This window comes from Elephas maximus, chromosome 19 (genome assembly GCF_024166365.1).
Source record: "Elephas maximus indicus isolate mEleMax1 chromosome 19, mEleMax1 primary haplotype, whole genome shotgun sequence".
Taxonomy (NCBI): Eukaryota; Metazoa; Chordata; class Mammalia; order Proboscidea; family Elephantidae; genus Elephas; species Elephas maximus.
Window position 1 is genome coordinate 74,529,673 of NC_064837.1, and position 22,407 is coordinate 74,552,079.

The 22,407-nt window shown below is 41.6% G+C and overlaps 1 protein-coding gene and 1 pseudogene across 2 annotated transcripts in view; one reads left to right on the top strand and one right to left on the bottom strand.

Moving 5' to 3' along the window:
* FAM110B (family with sequence similarity 110 member B) overlaps positions 1 to 22,407 on the bottom strand; it is a 170,659-nt gene that overhangs the window by 106,444 nt on the left and 41,808 nt on the right. The gene's annotated exons all lie outside the window — the stretch shown is intronic.
* LOC126063206 (transcriptional enhancer factor TEF-4-like) overlaps positions 7,632 to 22,407 on the top strand; it is a 56,529-nt pseudogene continuing 41,753 nt past the window's right edge.

Genomic DNA, 22,407 nt, shown 5'->3' on the forward strand with positions numbered 1-22,407 from the left:
ACACTCCTCTTTCAATCACACCTCACGTCCAAGTTGTCATTAGATCCTATCCACTCAAATTTCGACACATCTCCAGAACCTAACCATTCTTACCACCCATTCCCAGCCACTACCATCTCTGGTCCGAGTTATTGCAACAGTCTGAGAATTATAAAACAGTCTCTTGTTTCAGCCCTTTAAACATCCTAGTCCCTCTGCAGTCTATTCTCCGCAGAGCAGCCAGATGTCCTGTTAAAACACAGGTCAGGCCGGGTCACTCTCCCTAAAATCCTCTAATGACTTCCCATTTCCTTCAGAGTAGAAGCCAAAACCCCTATGACTGCCCACCGGCGCTTTCCAACCTGGCTCCAAGTTCACTCTCCAAGCTCATAACTGATTGCATGGCGGCCCCTCACCCCACTCCATAAACAGGGTTCTCCCTGCTGCTCCCGGACCACCCCAGCCTGGAACACATTTTCCACAGACAGCTGAGAGCTCACACCCTCCCTTCCGCCAGCCCTGACTGTAACGTTCCCTCCTCAGCGAGATTTTCCCTAGCCACCCAATCTTTACTAGTCATCTATGCTGCGTAACAAATCACCACAAACTCCACAGCTTAAAACAACACCCATTTATTACCATGCAGCTTCCGTGGGTCAGGCATCCAGGCTCGGCTTCACTGTGTTCTCAGCTCAGAGGCTGCAATCAAGACAAGGCAGGGCCGCCTACCTTCAGGAGCTTGGGTCCTCTCCAAGTTCACGTGGTTGTTGGTAGAATTCAGCCCCTTGCAGCTGGAGGACTGAGGTCCCTGTTTTCCTGCTGGCTGTGAGCCAGAGTGACCCTCAGCAACCAGAAGCCCCCACATCCCTGCGACGTACAGCTCCTGCAGGTCCTCTTATCACAAGGTTGCCCACCTGCTCAAGGCCAGCAGGAAAGCCTTCCTCCAGTCTGCCAAGACAAGTCTTATATAACATAACCCAAATAAGGGTGACAATCCCACAACCTTCACCACACTCTACTGGTCCCACCCACACTCAAGGGGAAAGATGAAAACAGAATGGGGCTTATGGGAGGGGTCACCTCAGAACTCTGCCTACCACGTTATCTAAATTGCTACCACCACTCCACCACTGCAAGACACACATACTCTCCCCTTACCAGTAACCAGTTGCCCATCGAGTTGACGCTGACTCGTGGCAACCCCATGTATGTCAGAGAAGAACTGTGCTCCACAGGGTTTTCAGTAGCTGATTTTTTAATAGCAGTTTGCCAGGCCTTTCTTCTGAGGTACCTCTGGGTATACTCAGCCTCCAACCTTTCAGTTAGCAGCCAAGCACATTAACTTCTTGCACCATCAGGGACTCCCTTTCTTTCTATAGCCCTGTTTTAGTTTCCTTTGTAGCACTTTTTCCCATTTAAAATATCAAATATTTTATATTTTTATCCTCACCTCTGCTTCCTCTCACTGGAATATAAACTTCATGAGGGCAGAACTTTTCAGCTGTTTTTGTTAACTGCTACACCTCCAGCTTGTAGAATGATAGTACCTGGTTCAGAATAGGTTATCAAAGAATATTTACCGATTGAATAAGTGACTGACTACGTAGAGGCCTGCTTTTCAGACATCAGGATCTCTGCATCTCAGCTCTGCTGTGAAGCTGCAGGCTGCTACTGGAGTCGTGTTGCGTTAGGGCTTTGTTTAGTCACACACATGAAATTAAATGTTACCCTTCCCACGGCAACAAAGCTATATAGTTTTATTTCCATTTCAAGTTCCATGCCAAACATGGAAAGTTTCAGCCAAGGCTGTGGTGAGAACTCCCCATTGGATATTCGTAAAATCAGCATTTTATACTGACATGAAAACAAATGTTTTCACTGTCCGGTTTCCAGGCTCACAGATTATTTCTGTTTTATTTTTTTATTTAAAAAAACTCTTCAGTCAAACAATGGGGGGAATAGGAAGTAGAAGCAAAAACTCTCTTTGAATACTGACTCCAAGAAAACTCTGAGTATGCGACTGGGTTAGTGTTTCAAATCAAGAGAAAGGCCTGGTATTCAGAAGCAATGACCATCCTATCACTAAAAAACCCACTGCCGTTGAGTCGATCCCGACTCATAGCGACCCTACAGAACAGAGTAGAACTGCCCCGTAGAGTTTCCAAGGAGCGCCTGGCGGATTCAAACCGCTGACCTCTTGGTTAGCAGCCGTAGCACTTAACCACTACGCCACCAGGGTTTCCTGTCCTATCACTAGCAGTAATAAATGTTACAGATCCATTATCCAATTCACTGAAAGGAACGTCGCTTTTTATAAGCTGGGGGAAAGGAGAGCCCAAACGCTATAAATACGAAATACAACTGAGGTAAAACACACATTTGGTATCCATTTTGCCCATGTGCCTCTGGTTAGCAATTTTCTTTTTTTTTTGGTGATAAAGAAAACACATGGATGTGCACTTCAGACTCGTAAACCCAGCTGCAACTGCGAAAGTTCCACAACAAACTGGTGACTTCACCTCTACCTGCATGCACCCTGAAACCACTGTCACCTGGTCCCACTAAACGCGGCCTGATGCCGCCCAGGTGGCCACAGGTCCTACAAAGAGCCTGATTTTCCTCTTTTATCTTAGTTATGCTACCCCAATTTCTTCCCCCAACCCCACACACATTATTTCCATTTTTATTCAACAATTTATAATTTTTATTTAAAAAATTTTTTTAATACAAAATGAGTAAAATTTAAAAGGTAAGGCCTAAACCAGCTACTTTTATCCCCACCCTTTTTTATTTTACCTGGACTCCTACTAGGGGTGGTAGCTCAGTAGCAGAATTCCCACCTTCCATGTGGGAGACCTAGGTTCAATTACCAGCTAACGCACCTTAAGCACAGCCACCACCTATCTGAGAGTGGGGGCCTGAGTGTTACTGTGATGCTGAACAGGCTCCAGCAGAACTTCCAGACTAAGATGGACTAGGAAGAAACGCCTGGCAATCTACTTCTGAAAATCAGCCCGTGAAAATGCTACGGGTCACAATGGTCCAATCCACAAGCAATCATGTGGATGGCACAGGACCCGGCAGTATTTTGTTTGGTTGTGCACGGATTCACCATGAGTCAGGGACTGACTCGACAACAACTAACAGTGACAATTACTACTATGAATGTAATTCAGGGAACACAATAAATTTCTCAATCTACCTTGCCACTAATAAATGAGAATTAACGTCTGAATTCCTGGCTGGTTTCTGCTTCTGGCTTCTCCCCTCTTACCATTCATACAACTTCCATGCTAATGTGCCAGAAATGGTGACTTTGGCAAGTTACTCCTCTGGGCATGAACTCAGGACAGCTTCCTATGGTGTACCTTGTCATGTTCATACCTTGTCGTGTTCATACCTTGTCGTGGTCATACCTTGTCGTGGTCATACCTTGTCGTGGTCATACCTTGTCGTGGTCATACCTTGTCGTGTTCATAGCCCTTAACCTGGATTATTTGGGTTTTGATGTTAATTGCCAAGACTTAGCAGACTTAACTCAGTCATTATTGGCCACCAAATGGCTTAAAACAATACAGACGAATGAACAAAAACCACAGGCCTCAAGCCCTAGGCCCTAGAGAATGTAAATCAGTAACATCTCTGTATACACAGAAGTGCTTTTCTTTCCCAGAGAAACCCCACAAGGTGAAGAAAGAAGAAAGTTCATAAAACGCGGTCTTCAGCATCTTAAAGTAAACATATTATAAGCACTAAGGTAAATTACGCATTTCTGGAGCATCTTAACTGAACTCTCAGTGGAGGCAGAATTCTAAAACAGCCCCAGGATGTCCCACCTCCCTGGTGTATACACACGCCCTGCAAAATCCCGGGACAGTAAATATAATGGACTTTATTCCGTGATTAGGCTATGCTATATGGCACAGTGACCTTTTTTAAAAGCCCTTTGATACATACTACAATATGGGTGAAGCTTGAAGACATTAGGCTGAGTGAGGTAAGTCAATTACAAAAGGACAAATATTATATGACATCACTCACATAAAAAAAGAAGAGGCTTGTGTATAGAGACAAAAACTGGCACTGAATGTGGCTCAGTGAGCACAGCATGACCAAAGAAAATGATGTCACTGAGAGGCACTCATGAGAAGAGGATGTCTGCACTAAAGAACTGGCCATACATGAGGGCAACAACTCTAACAAAGACCAAAACACAAGTCTAGGATCACATATGGATGGGTATGGGCATATATGTATACAGGTAGGTACAAGTGTATACATGTGTGAGAAGAGAAGTATCTATGCCAACATGTAATTACAGATATACATGGGCAAGCATATATATTCATTGAAGACACAACTACAGATACTCCTTAAAATACTTCCGAGACTAGTTTTCTGAGGTGGAAAGCTTAGGACCATAGTCTCATAGAACAACTCAATCAATTGGGATACTTACTATAAGTCACAAAGCTTATGTTCTGCATCCTAGTGAAGTGAGTAGCCTGGAATCTTAAAAACTTGCGAGCAACCGTCTAAAATATAGCTATTGGTCTCTACTCGTCATGAGCAAAAGAATAAGAAGGTAACCAGAATCTCAGAGAAGAAACAAGTCTACAAGGCTGATAGCCTACACAAGCCATGACCTCATCTACCCTGAGACCAGAAGAACTAGATGGTGCCCAGCTACCACCACTGACCGATCTCACAGGGGTCACAATGGATGATCCTGGTTAGAATGCGAGAAAAATGACAAACAAAACTCAAATTCTTAAAAAAAAAAAAAAAAAAAAAAGCCAGACTAACTGGGCCAGCTTAGACCAGAGGACTCCCTGAGATTATCGCCCTGAGATATTCTTTAAACCTTAAACCAAAACTATCCTGAGACTACCTTTAGCATAAAGCAGAGTGACACACAAAATAAAGGGTATTACCTGTTAGATCAGTGATCTACCAAAAAACCAACGATATGAGTCTAAAAGGCCAATATTCAACCCAAAGCAAAGATGAGAAGATAAGGGGGCAAGGAAACTAGTGTACTGGAAATGGAACACAATTAAAAAGAAAGTTGATAAAATGTGAAAAATGTAAATGTTATCAATCAATTTGTGTGGAAATTCTGAAACGAGAACTTACTGTGTAAACTTTCACCAAAAATACAATAAAATATTAAAAAATGTATAGAGACCAAAATTTATTAGTGGTTATCAGGGGTAGGAGAGAAGGGGAACGGAAGGGGGTTACTGCTTATGGAGTACTAAGTTTCAGTTTATGATGACAGAAAAACCACACTGATTAAAGGTGGGGTTGCACAGTCAATTAACGTACTTGCTATCAACAAGTCGTACACCTGTAAAAAGCTGAATTGGCAAAAGTTGTGTGACATATTTACAATGACACACACACACAAAACGAAAGTGGCTGCTGAGGCTACTTATGTACAACCAAACACCTCATGGAATTTGCTTTCTTGGTTTGGAGGTTTAGGGTCGTTGTTTCATGGGGCATCCTAGTTAATTGGCCTAACATGTTTAGTGCTTTTGTTCTAGCTCCTAGTTCACTGCCTAGTGCCTGGGGTCTTAAAAGCTTGCATGGGGCCATCCAAGGTGCAATACCTGGAGCAACAGAGGAAGGAGGAGAGTCAGGAATCCGAGGAAATGGAATGTGTGGCTAATTGCCTCCATGAACAACTGCCTCTTTTGCCACGACAGTAGAAGAACTGGATGGTACCCATCTACCATTACTGAGCATTTTGATCAAAGACTCTATTAAAAAATCCTGATCAAAAGGGGGAAATGCAGAAAAAATTTCAAATTCTCATGGAATCCAGAATTTCTGGAGCCACAGAGGCTGGATGAACCCTGGAAGTGACCGCCCTGAGATAATCTTTAAACCTTACACCAAAACTGTTTCCTGAAGTCTTCTTAAAACCAAACAATAGTTTAGCTTAATTAGTAAAAAATGGCTACCTTAAGCACTGCGCTGCTCTTTTAAGATCTATCTATATGGAATCATATTGACAACAAAACCCAAAAGATTAGATAGGAACCTTAGGGGTAGTGGGTTTATGTTAACCAGGGAGGAATAACTCAGAAAAGGAGGGTGAGAATGGCTGCACAAGTCGAGGAATGTAACAAATATCACTGAATTGTACATGTAGAAACTGCTGAATTGGTATGTTGTGCTGTGTATATTCTCAACAACAACAGAAACAAAATAAATTGTAAAAACAATAAAAAATAATGCAACGAAAAAAGAAGAGAGCCCTTTAAAAGCTGAATTTTCAAAGCCTGAGGAGATTTAACCAGATGTCCTGCTGCTGGCTGGGACGGTGTGAGAAGGCCAGTGAGACAGCCCAGGGCAAAGAAGGGCAGATCGGCTTCTAGAACCTCCAGGGAATGAAGGCAGCCACTAGCCATAACCAGCAAACAAGGACCTCAGGCCTGACAAAAGCCTGAATAAGTGTGGAAGGAGAATCTTCCCCAGAGCCTCAAATTAGAAGGCAACTCCAACACGCAGCGAGCCCTGGGCAGAGAATGCCGCTGAACCAGGACCTACAGAACTGAGAGCCAAGAAGTGGGCGGTGTCTGTGGAAAACTTACGCAGCAAGAGAAAGCCAATACGCCTTCCTCTAAGCCCAGTCTTCCATTTGCCTGTCCACATAAAAATAACATTATCTTCCTCAATAAATTAAACATAAACTTACCGCACGACCCAGCAGTCCCCATCTTAACCCACTGATCTGTTCTCCCAGAAGAACTGAAGGCAAGGATGCAAACAGACGCAAGTCCATCAGTGCTCATTGCAGCACTGTTCACAACAAAAGGTGGAAACAATCAAAGTGCCCATCAACAGATGAATGGATCAACAAAATGTACCATATACATAGAATACTACTCAGCCATAAAGAGAAATGAAGTCCTGCTGCATGCAAAAACAGGAATGAACCTTGAAACATTATGCTGAGTGAAATAAGTCAGACACAAAGAGACAAATGTGGTTAACCTAAAGAGATAAACACGGTTAAGCCCCCAAAACCAGGTCGTTCTATGTGAAAATCGGCATTATATGAAAATACAGGATTTTTTTTTTTTTTCTGTTTTCAGACCATCCGTCTGATTTTTCTTATCTGGAAAATATAAACATAGAAATAATAACAACTAGATTTACTGATGTGCTCATCGCTTTGACGAGTCCAGTTCTGCATTATTTCTCTGCAGAGAAGGAGGCTTCGACGAGACAAAGCTGGATAAAGCCAGGCTGTGTGACTGGAGACCCACAGCTCAGCCACTTCACCTTCCTCCAGTGCTGGGTCAGAGCTTCCCCCACAGAGCTGCCTCCAGGCTCCAATCCCATCCCTGCAAACCCTGTGTTCACAATCCTGGAGCCTGCTCTGCCCTGCAGGCAGGGAGAGTCAGCGAGACGCCAGGCTTCCTGCAAGGGCGCTGGGAGCCTGGCCACGCAACCTGCCCTACCAAAGTGGAGGCTTCAGGCTTTGGGTTGTCATTAAACGTGAACTCATTTCTTCCAAACACCTTCCTCCCTTCCCACCCCACGGCAATTTTGAGTTCCAGGGACTCAGGCCACATGGGAGCCCAGAACAGACACCTGCTGCTTGGTGCTGTCTGTGTGTCCGCCTGGAGGCCACGGCCATGGTGGAGGCTAGCCTCAGGCGGCAGCTGGATGTGGTGCCCCCGCTGGCAGGAGCATGCGGCCCAGCTTCCCACAGGCCACCAGGAAGCAGACCCTCCTCCAGGTAAGGGACACGACACAGCCTTTGCTACCATGCCTGCCATGTCGTTAATATGCAAAGCAGCTGTAGACTGTTTTTTACTCTTGTAAATGTGAAATGTCTGATAAAGAGACAGTCAATAAGGGAGAAGCAGGTTTCTGTGAGAAACAGGCAAATGCATTGAGATGAAAGCTTATTAGCGATTTCCATGGGTGGGACAGGGGGAAGGGGGAGCTAGTGCTCAGGGGCCAGGGAGTTTCTGTTAATGGTGGTGGAATAATTTGGGAAACCCAGAAAGGACAGCAAAAAGGGTCACATAACATCATGAACATAAATGTTACTGTAAAATGTAAAAAAAAAAAGTTCAACTAGCAAATGTTCTGTTATATATTTTTTCTGACAATAAAACAATTAAAAAAAAAAAAAACCCTGAGATACACTTTAAACTGAAACTACTCCCGGTGGTCACCTTTCAGCTATATAACAGATTGGCTCGTAAAATAAACAGTACCACCTGTGAGTGCTGTGCTCCTTTAAATTTTTTTTTTTTTTTTTTTTTCCTATGTGAGACCAAGTGATCAACAGTTACCCTAAAGCAAAGATGAGAAGGTTGTGGGATGGGTGGGAAGCTAGATTAATGGAAGCAGATTAACCAGAACGGAAATAAAGAGAATGTTGACACACTGTGGAAAATGTAACCCATGTCAAGTGGGGACCCAATTTGCTATGTAAACTTTCACCAGAAACTCAATAAAATTCTTTAAATAAAAATAACATTATCCTTGCACTGTCATCTGTCCTCACAGGCAACAAGTGAAAAACCATGATATCTGGGAACAAGCTGAACATATAAGTCTTTAATGTTACTGACTGTTTTAAAGATCACGCATAAGCAGTTTTTGTCAGAAATGCTAAAATAGGAATTAGTCCTTCCGTGATATTTTATTAATGCTCATGTCAATAACAGCAACATCAGTAATATATTTAGGTTTCTATGGGGTATATTAGGAAAACTGTTCATCTTTTATTCATCGAAGTATTGACTATCTACTACACACAGGGTCCTTTGTAAGTACTTAGAGAGCCCGGGGGGTACAGTGGTTAAGTGAACAGCTGCCAATCCAAAGGTTAGTGGTTCAAACCCACCGGCTGCTCTGAGGGAGAAAGATGTGGCAGTCTGCTTCCGTAACGATTACAGCCTTGGAAACCTATGGAGCAGTTCTACTCTGGCCTTGGCTTTGAGTCGGAATCGACTCCACGGCAACGGGTTGTAAAAACCAAACACCAAGCCCGTTGCCATCGATTTGATTCCAACTCATAGTAACTCTGTAGGCCAGAGTAGGACTGCCCCACAGGGCTTCCAAGGAGCAACCGGTGGATTTGAACTGCCAACCTTTTGGTTAGCAGCCAAGCTGTTAACCACTGTGCCATCAGAGAATGCTAATAAAACATGCCATTCACAGATTACTACAAAAAAAGGTAAATATTGTAGGATCTTTTGCCCAATGTTTTACTTGAATAAACATTAACTACTAAAACATAAATATTCCACATCTCATTTTGCTTTTATAAGTGATCTTGCTGTTATTCCAATTCACAGACACTTGTTCTGATTCTGCAGTCCTTGTGTGGTGCAAACAGTTAACAGTTGGAGGTTCGAGTCTACCCATAGGCTCCTCAGAATAAAGGCCTGGCAATCTACTTCTGAAAAAGCAGCCATTGAAAATCCTGTGGAGCACAGTTCTACTCTGACATACACAAGGTGGCCATGAGCTGGAATAGATTCGATGGCAACTGATTTTTTGTTATGTTTCTGCTCCCTGTTAGGCTCTCTGCTAGGTACTAACAAAGCAGATAAAGAAGACAGCCCTGTTCTCTAGACCCTCACACCTTACTGATAGAAACGAATCTATTGAGAATTGAAACAATTTCATTCAGCCTAGGAATTAAATAGCGTTTGGTGTGATAGTGGCAAGCTATCAATTAACAGTGTACATATTTTCACTGGAAACCCTGGTAGTATAGCAGTTAAGCGCTATGGCCGCTAACCAAAAGGTCAGCAGTTTGAATCTACCAGGAGCTCCTTGGAAACTCTATGGGGCACTTCTAGTCTGTCCTACAGGGCTGCTATGAGTCTGCAATGGGTTTTTTTTTTTTTTTTTTTTTAATATCTCCATCTGTTTATCCATCCATTCGTCAAGCCAAGACTATTACAAATTGAACAGGAATATCTTACAGCTCTAAAAGTAGTTCTGATATTTGTTGTGTGCCTAAGGACAGTGACCACGTACATTTTTTCTTAAAGAAAACTAGCTTTTTAAGAAACATTTCTATCCAACGTAGCCTGCTTACAAATGAAAGGCGGCTGACAGTGTTTTAACCTGTCACAATTAAGATGCCACACCTAATACAACAGACTGAGAACCACGAAATTTTGCCCATCCACAACAAGGGAGCTATTTTAACCAGTAACCACTAAAATTTTCCAAACAGGAAGTTACATTAAAACCAACGGACACCATAGAAACCGAGTAGACAATAGCTCGAGACCGAAATGAAACACACTAATCCTTTCATTCCTGACCCAGCAAGGTAAATTGACAGTAGTGTTGTTCCTGGGAAGATAGAGTGATGAAGAGAGAAAATACTCAACATTATAATTTAACACACACAGAGCATCCGTTATACTGGTCCTGCTGGAAATAAATGAAAACCTCAATCCTCATTATTCTGCAATGATTTTCCTTGAGTGAGAAATTTCCCCATGATAATGCTTGTCTTATCTGGCAACCTTTTTCAAAGAATGAGCTGTGACCCTTCACACAAGCTATTTTCAAATGCCTCCTCTGGAAATTATTCCTAAAAGAAATTTCTTAAACTCAGTCATCAGGTATGTAACACCTGCTGTGTGCGAGACAAAATCAAGGATGCAAAACAGTGTGTAGAAAAAACAGGCCCTTCAAGCACTGACAGAATGCAGTAAAAAGTACCATAGTGGTCCCTGCCCACAGGGAGTTCATACATCTACAGTAGAGATGTGGCTAATAAACACATGAAAAAGTAAAACATGAAACAATGAAATATCACTAATAATTCAAAACAAAGCATGAGAAGTTAAAACAATAAGCCAAAACCAAACCGGCTGCCATCGAGTCAATTCCGACCCATGGCAACCCCAAGTGTGTCAGAGAAGAACTGTGCTCCATAGCGTTTTTGATGGCTGATTTTTTGGAAGCAGATCACCAGGCCTTTCTTCCAAGGCTCTTCTGGGTGGACTCAAACCTCCCACCTTTCAGTTGGCTGCCAAGCACATGGTTAACTGTTTGCACCTTGAGTTGGCGAAAAGCAACCAAATGGCCAAGCCTGACCTCTGGCAGATGCACAGACTGAGGGGACAGGCAGTGACCCAGTGAAGAAGGCAGGGAGGGGAGATGAGAGAAAATGGAGCAGCCAGGTACAGGGTCCTGAGAGAACAGGAAAAAGGGGAGTGAAAATCAAGACTGAGGTGCTAGAGAAAATACGAAAGAGGCAGAGCTGAGGGAGGTGGAGAGAAGGAACATTCGGTGACAACAAACATGGACATCTTTTCAGGAGGAGAGTCAGGACGGGACAGGAGGCAGGGGGCCTGAGGACGCCCTCTCCCCAGTAAATGGGCAACTCCACTGTGGGGGGAGGTGTTGGGGGAGTAACAAGATGAGAAGCTCCAAGTAGTACAATGGTGAGATGAATGTTAACATTCCTTCCGAAATAAAAACTATTCAAAGTATCCTCACAAAACCTGCACTAAACGAACATCAGTGCTTCTATTTTTATGCTTAAAATATGAACAGATAATTTTCTGGAAAAGAGTTTGCAGGTGCAGATTCTGAAAGGAACTAAGCTGAAGAAAAACCACCATAAAACACTTTGCTGATTGAGTCGCTGCTGACTTACCTGTCATAGTACTGAACAAGGCTCAAACACCCTAGAATCGTGGCATGGATTTAAAGATTATTAAAGCTCGGCTTTTAAAGGTCGGCAGATTGAATCCACCAGCTGCTCCTTGGAAACCGTATGGGGCAGTTCTACTCTGTCCTATAAGGTCACTGTGAGTCAGAATTGACTCGACGGCAACGTTTTGTGTTTTTTTAAGGAAGTATGTGGAACCAACATTGAATATCATGTACACATGCATAACCCAGGGGATGTGAATTCATTAAGCTTTTATGCTAATAATTGCTCTGGAGAAGCTGAAAGTTAAAATGAAGAAGCTAAAGTTTAAATTAAGTCCCACTTTGACATTAAAAAATTCATTTTCAAAATTCTCAGAACAGCCGCCAAGCACACTAACCTCCTACATGGGGAAGCTATTTTTTAAAATCCTAAATCTCAATATTCATTACGCAAACTAAATAGCCCAGAGAAACCTCTCAAGTTTTACAGGGAGCAGTCATTTACCAAAACAAGATAAATTGCAGAGTGACAGAATTCCTCCTCTATCACTGTTTGACAGGAAACTACCTGTTCAAATATCTGTTCAGTACCCTTGCTTGAGAGTCCCTGGGTGGTGCAGTTAATGCACTCAGCTGCTAACCAAAGGGCTGGAAGTTTGACTCTGGCCACATGCACCTTGGAAAAAAGGCCTGGCAATCTACTTCCAAAAATCAGTGACTGAAACCCTACGGAGCACAGTACTATTCTGACACACAAGGGTCGCCAGGAGTTGGAATCGGCTCAATGGCAACCGGAAACAACAACAAAACATCGCTTGATCTATATAAGCAAGGGGGAGCAGGGGGAAGGAAAGAAAAGAGGATGACGATTAATTACAACTCGACCAGGTCCAGGGTGCCTCTAGTCAACTGTGGCTCAGTGACTGGAACCACAGGACAGCCCACACCCAGTGGTTCCAGGAATGCCTCTGAGGTGACTGGGTGGAGAGCAACACCCCAGCATGGCTCTCTCCACCCAGGAACTTCTGGAAGAAACAAGAATGGCAGCTTCCAGGTGTGCCCCAATACAGCTACAGCTATGAATACATCCCCTAGTCCTCAAACCTCACTACAAACATCCGCCTCAAACACAGACCTCGGCGTTGAAGTGCCAAAGGTACTCCACATTCACCTCTTCCCACAGAGGCTGGGACTCGCCCTGGACTAAGGCATAAGGGTTGTTTCATCATTTTAAATCCTACAGAATGCTCTTGCCACTGCTCCCCAAAAATGCTGAGTATTTCATTATTATACAGTCTTCACTCTTATGTTGTCTTTACTGTTTTCATATGAAATAAATCTACTGACTTCAATTTTCTACCTAATTAGGTTCACTCCTGGAATACTACTTCAGTATTGTTTAGAAATGCCCCCTGCCATCACCAATATTTTCTCTACACAGCTCTTTGACCCAGCACTATTCTGCTTTGAAAGTATGTCTGTCAACATTGCCAGCTCTAGAAATCTGTCATATATATATATAAAACATATATATATATAAAACAGGCTTCTCAATTCAAGCCATTTCCAGAAACTATTTATACGTACTATAAAGCATTTGTAAAACCACCAAGCAGTGCACGTTCAAATGGACCACGACTGTTACAGTAAGTTGTGACCCCACAGCCATCATTCAGCAGACGGCAAAGTCCTAGTGGAAGCCTGGGGACCTAATACATAACACCTTACCACTAACGTTGTCTAACTTGGCGTTAACCACTCTTTGCAAAAGTGAGCATAAAACCAAAAAAACAAACTGTTGCCATGGAGTCAATTCTGACTCATAGCGACCCTACAGAACAGAGTAGAGCTGCCCCATAGAGTTTCCAAGGAGCAGCTGGTGGTTTTGAACTCTCAACGTTTTGTTAGCAGCCATAGCTTGCTGTAGCTCTTAACCACTGTGCTACCAGGGCATGAGGAGGTGTAAATCATGGCTTTGAAGCCCTAGTTCCAATCTGAACCCCTGCTGAGAACTTGCATTTCTAACAAGTTCCCAGTGCTGCTGGTCAGGGACCAGTTTTGAAACCACTCGTAGAGCCATGATTCTCAAAATTTATTAGACATGAGAACCACCTGAGGATCTTGTTTAAAATGTAGATTCTGATTCAGTATATCCGGGGTGGAAATGCAAATTCTCAGCAGGGTTCGAACCAGAATGAAGCGGTTCGAAGCCCTAGTGTAAATGCTGAAGTTTAACAAATGTTGCTTTTCCTCCGTGAGACGCAAACACAGGGTTCCTTCCTTCTTAGCACCTCCACCCTAACCGCCTCCTACAGCTGAACCAGCGCGGAGAATTAGGTATGTGTAAGTGGAACTAAGGCTTTCTGGTTAAGTCAGGTTTGTTAATGGGCGACGATGTACTTAATGAAGAGCCTTGGTATACGTAACATGGTAGAAAGAACCCAGTACATACAGTCCTAAGACTTAGGTTTATCTCCGAAGGGTAATTCCTGGGCCGTCACAACTTTCCTGTGCCTCAGTCCCTCATTTTTGAAAGAGGAACTCTTCAGAATTGCCACAAAATGTATGAATGACTTCTGAAAATCCAGAAATCCTCAAAGACTGAATTATTAAAATTTTATTTTAAAATCTATACCCTTTTCTGTTGAGCCGATTCCGACTCACAGCTACCTTTAAGATAGACCACTGTCCCATAGGGTTTCCAAGGAGTGGATGGTGGATTCAAACTGCCAACCTTTTGCTTTGCTTAGCTCGTAACCACTGGGCTATAGCTGTTTATTAATATACAGTAAGAGTTGGTTTTGACAATTTAAGTGCATAAAATTTGAAAATTCAATTACAGCTAATCCGATAATGCTAACTTAGCCGTCATGCTCAGTTGAGTATCACATTTTTCTTTTCTTGATGTTAATACCCCGAGCTCAAAGTAGGAAAAAAATCTCCTTTAAAGGAATGCCTTCCCCTTCTGGTATTGCAATCTTAATACAGTTTTAGTTTCACAAGATAAAAATACTGTTTGGTTTGTGTTCCTCACAGCAGTGGTTATCACAGGTGGCCACCAAACTTAATAGATAAAACTTGATTTGACATAACTATGATCAACTAACGGTATGTTGCCCGACGAACCCGGGACGGAGTGATCACATGGCACAGTAAAAGCTGGGTCCAGTGCACTAAAAGGCCACACAGAAAATAAAGCTGCTCCTGGAAACACGTAATACTTGTGTCTCATGAGTACATACGTAGTTCGTATCAGATCAGTAAGTAGTTCAATCCATTCATTTAGTGATTATCTATTGAGCAGCTTCTAGTTGACACAGACACTGTTCTGAGCCCTGGGGACAGAGGAGGCAACAAAAAGATAAAACTTCTACTAGTTAACATCCCACCTGGGGAGGGGCAAGGTGGCAGGGAAGAGCTGGTCCTGGACTCAGACTCACGGCTGTGCAGTAGGAGTCACTGCTGAAGACCATGGAATTCAGGTGGGCCCCAAACCAGACAAACTGGCAGAACCTGGGCTGTTGCCCTCCTAACAACACAGACCACATGCCACCCTAACTACTGCCAAAGGCTGTGACTAATTCACTTCATTAATTCTTAAAAGGGGCTCTGGTGGCTCAGTGGTTAAGCGTTTGGCTGCTAATCAAAAGGTCAACAGTTCAAATCCACCAGCTGCTCCTTAGAAACCTTATGGGGCAGTTCTACTCTGTCCTACAGGATCGCTGTGAGTCGGAATTGACAGCAATGGGTTTGGGTTTGTTTAATTCTTAAAATAACTCTGGGAGATCATTAAGCTTTGACTTTTAACTAACTAAAGCTACTTAGAGGGAATGCTTTTTATTTCTGCCAATTATCAATTCTTAAAACTCGTATAAAATGCTATACACACACACACACATATATACATAGCCTATTAAATACTGAACATATTTAATTGACAAGAGTGCGACAACTTTCTTTAATTCATCCAAAAAGCATTTTTCTTTTATCTCGTGAAAATTTTAAGTGTTACCTGATTTTAACCACAACTGCTATTTTACTAAAAAGTGTCACTGAATTCCTAAAATCTGATGTATGGGTGAATTTTCTCAGCTGGGAGCTACCAAGCTGGCTTTTATTTCATGATCCTACTGGGCAAGGTCTATAATTGGCAAAAATACTAAACTGATTATTAAGTGTAACATCCATAGTCAACTAATGCCCATAAAAATTAGGAGTTAGTCGAGGTATTTGCTTTGATCCTTCTGTTGCATGGCTAGATGTGTAGTTATTCTCCTGGTAGCTGCTCCTTTTGTATCAGCACTTTAGTAGAGAGAAGCCTGCTGTGGTAATATTGTATGTATGTATGTATGCATGTACGTATGGTGCCTTAGGTGAAAGCTTAAAGGTCAAGTTAATTTCTCATACAAAAATTTATACACACATTGTTATGTGACTCTAGTTGCTATCCCTGTAATGTGACAGCACACTCCCCCTTTCCACCCTGGATTTCCCGTGTCCATTCAACCAACTCGTGTCCCTTTCTGCCTTCTCGTTCTGCCTCCGAACAGGAGCTGCTCATTTAGTCTCATGTATCTACCTGAACTAAGAAGCACAAGCTTCACTCTAGTCTAATCCTTGCACGAAAAGTTGGCTTTGGGAAATGATTTCAGTTCTGAGTTAACAGACAGTTCAGGGACCATGTCTTTGGGGGTTCCTCTTTTTTTTTTTTTCTAGTGTCAGTCAGACCATTAAGTCTGGTCTTTTTACTAAAATTTCAGTTCTGCACCCTACTTTTCTCCTGCTCCATCAGGGACTCACTGTTGTATTCCCTGTTAGGGTGGTCACTGGTGGTAGCCGGGCACCATCTAGTTCTTCTGATCTCTAGCTGATGGAGTCTCTGATTTATGTGGCCCTTTTGTCTTTCGGGTTAATATTTTCCTTATAACTTTGGTGTTCTTCATCCACTTTTGCTCCAAATGGGCTGGGACCAACTGATGCATCCTAGATGCATGCTTGCAAGCTTTTAACACCCCAGACACCACTCATTAAAGTAGGATGCAGAACATTTTCTTAACAAACTTTTTATGCCAACAGACCTAGATATAAATAGAATTTTTTTCATTCATACATTTTTAACTCAAAGACAGCTTTCATGCTCTAAGGTGAGTTTGTGGAGCAAAAGCTATTATCATAGGTACAATGTATTTGTTAACTTGCTCATAAAAGTTATCTACATAAGACTGTCAAGGGTTCACTGAAAGTAAAAAGAGAACGTACACACTGGGAAAATTTTTTTGGCTATGACATACCCAGCAAGGGTCTAATCCCTAAAATCTACAAAATATTACAACACCTTAACAAGAAAAAGACAAATGATCCAATTAAAAAATGAGTCAAAGACAAAAGAAAAACAAGAGAGGAAGTAAATATAAATAACCCAAATAAGAAATGAGATGGGCGATATTACAACAGACCCAACTGAAATTAAAAAAATCATATCAGATTACTATGAAAAACTATACTCAAACAAATGTGAAAACCAAGAAGAAATGGATGAATTCCTAGAAACACAATACTTACCTAAACTAACACAAACAGAAGTAGAACAACTAAATAGACCCATAACAAAAGAAGAGATTGAAAAGGTAATCAAAAAACTCCCAACAAATAAAAGCCCTGGACTGGACGCCTTCACTGCAGAGTTCTACCAAACTTTCAAGAAGAGTTAACACCACTACTACTAAAGGTATTCCAGAGCATAGAAAAGGATGGAATACTACCAAACTCATTCTATGAAGCCACCATATTCCTGATACCAAAACCAGGTAAAGACAGCACAAGAAAAGAAAATTATAGACCTATATCCCTCATGAATGTAGATGCAAAAATCCTCAACAAAATTCTAGCCAATAGAATTCAACAACATATCAAAAAAATAATTCACCATGACCAAGTGGGATTCATACCAGGTATGCAGGGATGGTTCAACATTAGAAAAACAATTAATGGAATCCACCACATAAATAAAACAAAAGACAAGAATCACATGATTTTATCAATTGATGCAGAAAACGCATTTGACAAAGTTCAACACTCATTCATGATAAAAACTCTCAGCAAAATAGGAATAGAAGGAAAATTTCTCACCATAATAAAGGGCAATTTATACAAAGCCAACAGCCAACATCACCCTAAATGGAGAGAGCCTGAAAACATTCCCATTGAAATCAGGAACCAGACAAGGATGCCCTTTATCACCACTCTTACTCAACATTGTGCTGGAAGCCCTAGCCAGAGCAATTAGGCTAGATAAAGATATAAAGGGCATCCAGATTGGCAAGGAAGAAGTAAAAGTATCTCTATTTGCAGATGACATGATCTTATACACAGAAAACCCTAAGGACTCCTCCAGAAAACTACTGAAACTAATAGAAGAGTTCAGCAGAGTATCAGGATACAAGATAAACATACAAAAATCAGTTGGATTCCTCCACACCAACTAAAAGAACCTCGAAGAGGAAATTACCAAATCAATGCCATTTACAGTAGCCCCCAAGAAGATAAAATACTTAGGAATAAATCTTACCGGAGATGTAAAAGACATACATAGAAAACTATAGTACACTTCTGCAAGAAACCAAAAGACACTTACATAAGTGGAAGAACATACCTTGCTCATGGATAGGAAGACTTAACGTTATAAAAATGTCTATTCTACCAAAAGCGGTCTATACATTTAATGCAATTTCGATCCAAATCCCAAGGACATTCTTTAATGAGATGGAGAAACAAATCATCAATTTCATATGGAAAGGAAAGAGGTCCCAGATAAATAAGGCATTACTGAAAAAGAAGAACAAAGTGGGAGGCCTTACTTTACCTGATTTTAGAACCTATTATACTGCCACAGTAGTCAAAACAGCCTGGTACTGGTACAACAACAGATACATGGACCAATGGAACAGAATTGAGAAGCCAGACATAAATCCACCCACATATGAGCAGTTGATATTTGACAAAGGCCCCAAAACAGTTAACTGGGGAAAAGACAGTCTTTTGAACAAATGGTGCTGGCAGAACTGGATATCCATCTGCAAAACAATGAAACAAGACCCATACCTCACTCCATGCACAAAAACTAACTCAAAATGGATCAAAGACCTAAATATAAAATCTAAAACGATAAAGATCATGGAAGAAAAAATAGGGACAACATTAGGAGCCCTAATACATGGCATAAACAGTATACAAAACATTATTAAAAGTGTAGAAGAAAAACTAGATAACTGGGAGCTCCTAAAAATCAAACACTTATGCTCATCCAAAGACTTCACCAAAAGAGTAAAAAGACTACCTACAGACTGGGAAAAAGTTAGCTATGACATTTCTGATCAGCACTTGATCTCTAAAATCTACATGATACTACAAAAACTCAACTGCAAAAAGACAAATAACCCAATTAAAAAATGGGCAAAAGATATGAAGACACTTCACTAAAGAAGACATTCAGGTAGCTAACAGATACATGAGGAAATGTTCACGATCATTAGCCATTAGAGAAATGCAGATCAAAACTACAATGAGATTTCACCTCACTCCAACAAGGCTGGCATTAATCCAAAAAACACAAATTAATAAATGTTGGAGAGGCTGTGGAGAGATTGGAACACTTCTACACTGCTGGTGGGAGTGTCAAATGGTACAACCACTTTGGAAACCTATTTGGCACTTCCTTAAAAAGCTAGAATAGAACTACCATACGATCCAGCAATCCCACTCCTTGGAATATATCCTAGAGAAATAAGAGCCTTTACACAAACAGATATATGCACACCCATGTTTTCTGAAGCATTGTTTACAACAGCAAAAAATGGAAGCAACCAAGGTGCCCATCAACTGATGAATGGATAAATTATGGTATATTCACACAATGGAATACTACACACTGATAAAGAACGGTGAGGAATCTGTGAAACATTTCATAACATGGAGGAACCTGGAAGGCATTTTGCTGAGTGAAATTAGTCAGCTGCAAAAGAACAAATATTGTATAAGACCACTATTATAAGAACTTGAGAAATAGTTTAAACTGAGAAGAAAACATTCTTTTGTGGTTACGAGAGCGGGGAGGGAGGGAAGGTGGGAGGGGGTATTCACTAATTAGACAGTAGATAAGAACTACTTTAGGTGAAGGGAAAGACAGCACACAATACAGGGAAGGTCAGCACAATTGGACTAAACCAAAAGCAATGAAGTTTCATGAATAAACTGAATGCTTCGAAGGCCAGAGTGGCAAGGGCAATGGTCTGGGGACCATGGTTTCAGAGGACATCTAAGTCATTTGGCATAATAAAATCTATTAACAAAACATTCTGCATCCCACTTTGAAGAGTAGCACCTAGGGTCCTAAATGCTAGCAAGCATCCATCTAAGATGCATCAATTGGTCTCAACCCACCTGGATCAAAGGAGAATGAAGAACACCGAGGACACAAGGTGATTATGAGCCCAAGAGACAGAAAGGGCCACATGAACCAGCAACTACATCATTCTGAGATCAGAAGAGCTAGATGGTGCCTGGCTACAACTGATGACTGCCGTGACAGGGAACACAACAGAGAACCCCTGAGAGAGCAGGAGAGCAGTGGGATGCAGACCCCAAATTCTCATAAGACCAGATTGAGACTGGAAGGACCCTGGTGATCATGGCCCCCAGACCTTCTGTTGCCCCAGGACAGGAACCATTCCCAAAGCCAACTCTTCAGACATGGGTTGGACTGGACAATGGGTTGGAGAGGGATGCTGGTGAGGAGTGAGCTTCTTGGATCAGGTGGACACTTGAGACTATGTTGGCATCTCCTGCCTGGAGGGGGAATGAGAGGGTAGAGGGGTTAGAAGCTGGCAAAATGGACACGATAAGAGAGAGTGGAGGGAGAGAGCAGACTGTCTCATCAGGGGGAGAGTAATTGGGAGTGTGTAGCAAGGTGTATATGGGTTTTTGTGTGAGAGACTGACTTGATTTGTAAACTTTCACTTAAAGCACAATAAAAATTATTCAAAAAAAAATACAAATGAGACTTCCATTTCCAATTAGGATACAGAGGACATGAAAGATCTCTGATGCCATGGTAAGAAGACACTTCACCCAGACAAAACAAGAACATACTATTCTACAAGTCTAGCAACAAGTGGTAAATACAAAGAAACCCTGATGACCCTAATTTCAACAAGAAACAAGCCCTCCATAGGTTGTCTGAGACCCACAGCAGCCTCCATATTTGAGGACCGTGCCCAGCCTGGATGCAGATGGACGGAGGAGCAGGCTGATAGAGACGGAGGGACCTGGCAGAGCTACAGAAGCCTTAGAGGGATGTCTAAACCCACGGGTCACTGAACCAACAGGTCAGATTGGAGTCTGGAGCAACAGCGAGTGCAAAAGCAAATTACTCTCCACAACAGATCTCTCCCTCTGTCCCCACCTCCAAAATCTGATTTTTAAAAAAAGCAGTGGCAGAAAAGAGAGAAATCACAGAATCCAAAAACATCTGAAACTGCAGTCCAGCTCCCTCCCAGCTGAAATACTGACAGATTTAAAGCGGTAGATTAGGTGAACTCAGTGTAATTAGAACTGCAACCCAGACCCTAGCTAAATTCTGGAAGATGTGAACATTCAGCTCCTCACTTAAATCTCCATTTAAGAAAAAAGAGCTTGCTATCTCTGAAACAAAACAAAATATTATACTTCAGTTTCCATTATTTTTACTCACAACACCTGGACTATAATTTTAAAAAATCTTAAACAGGAAAATGTGATCCATAAGTACGAGGTAACACAGTCAACAAAAAGAGAAGCAAAGATGACCCAGTTAATGAAATTCATTGGTAAGGACTTTGTAACAACTATCACAAATACGTTAAAGACTTCATGTCACAGAGTGGAACTGCTCCAAAGGGTTTTCTTGGCTGTAATCTTTATGGAAGCAATCACCAGACCTTTCCTCTGTGGCACTGCTGGGTGAGTTCAGAACCACCAACCTTTAAAAACAGTTGAGCACAAACCATCTGCACTACATATGGATCTACAGAATTTATAGAAAAATAAAGGTATAAGGGCAGAAGAGACGGAATGTTTTAGGACAGAAAAAGAAACTCTAAAATATAACTAATTTAAAAGTCTAGAACTAAAAGTACAACACCTGAAATAAAAAAAAAAATTTTTTTTAAAGTACTGATTGCTAAATGGGCAGTATAGAAGAAAAAAAATCAGTAAACTAAACTTCCCCCAAAAAAGCAGAGAGAGAAAAGAACATAAAAAAATTCACAATGTATCAATGACCTGTGAAATAATATAAAAAAATCAAACAGATGGGTAATTAGGGGAGATGGAAGGAGAGAAAACAATGGAACAAAAAATATTTTTAAAAATGTGTATGAAATTTACCAAATTTGAGCAACATCAACCCACCAATCCAAGAAGCTCAATAAACCTCAAGCAGGGTAAATACAAAGAAAATCACGCTTAGGCATATCAAGTCTAATTGCTGAAAAGACATAAAGAGAAATTTAGAAGCAGCCAGAGGAAAAAAAGAGATTACAAATGGGGGAACGTAGAGAAGAACAAAGGAGGCCAGGATGGCACACATATTTAAAGTACTGGAAGAAAAAAGAAAGCTGTTAACCTAGAATTCCATATCCAGAAAAAATATCCCTCAAGAATTAAGGTAAAATAAAGACACTTTCAGTGAAATGAAAGCTGAGAAAATTAATCACCAGCAGACCCCCA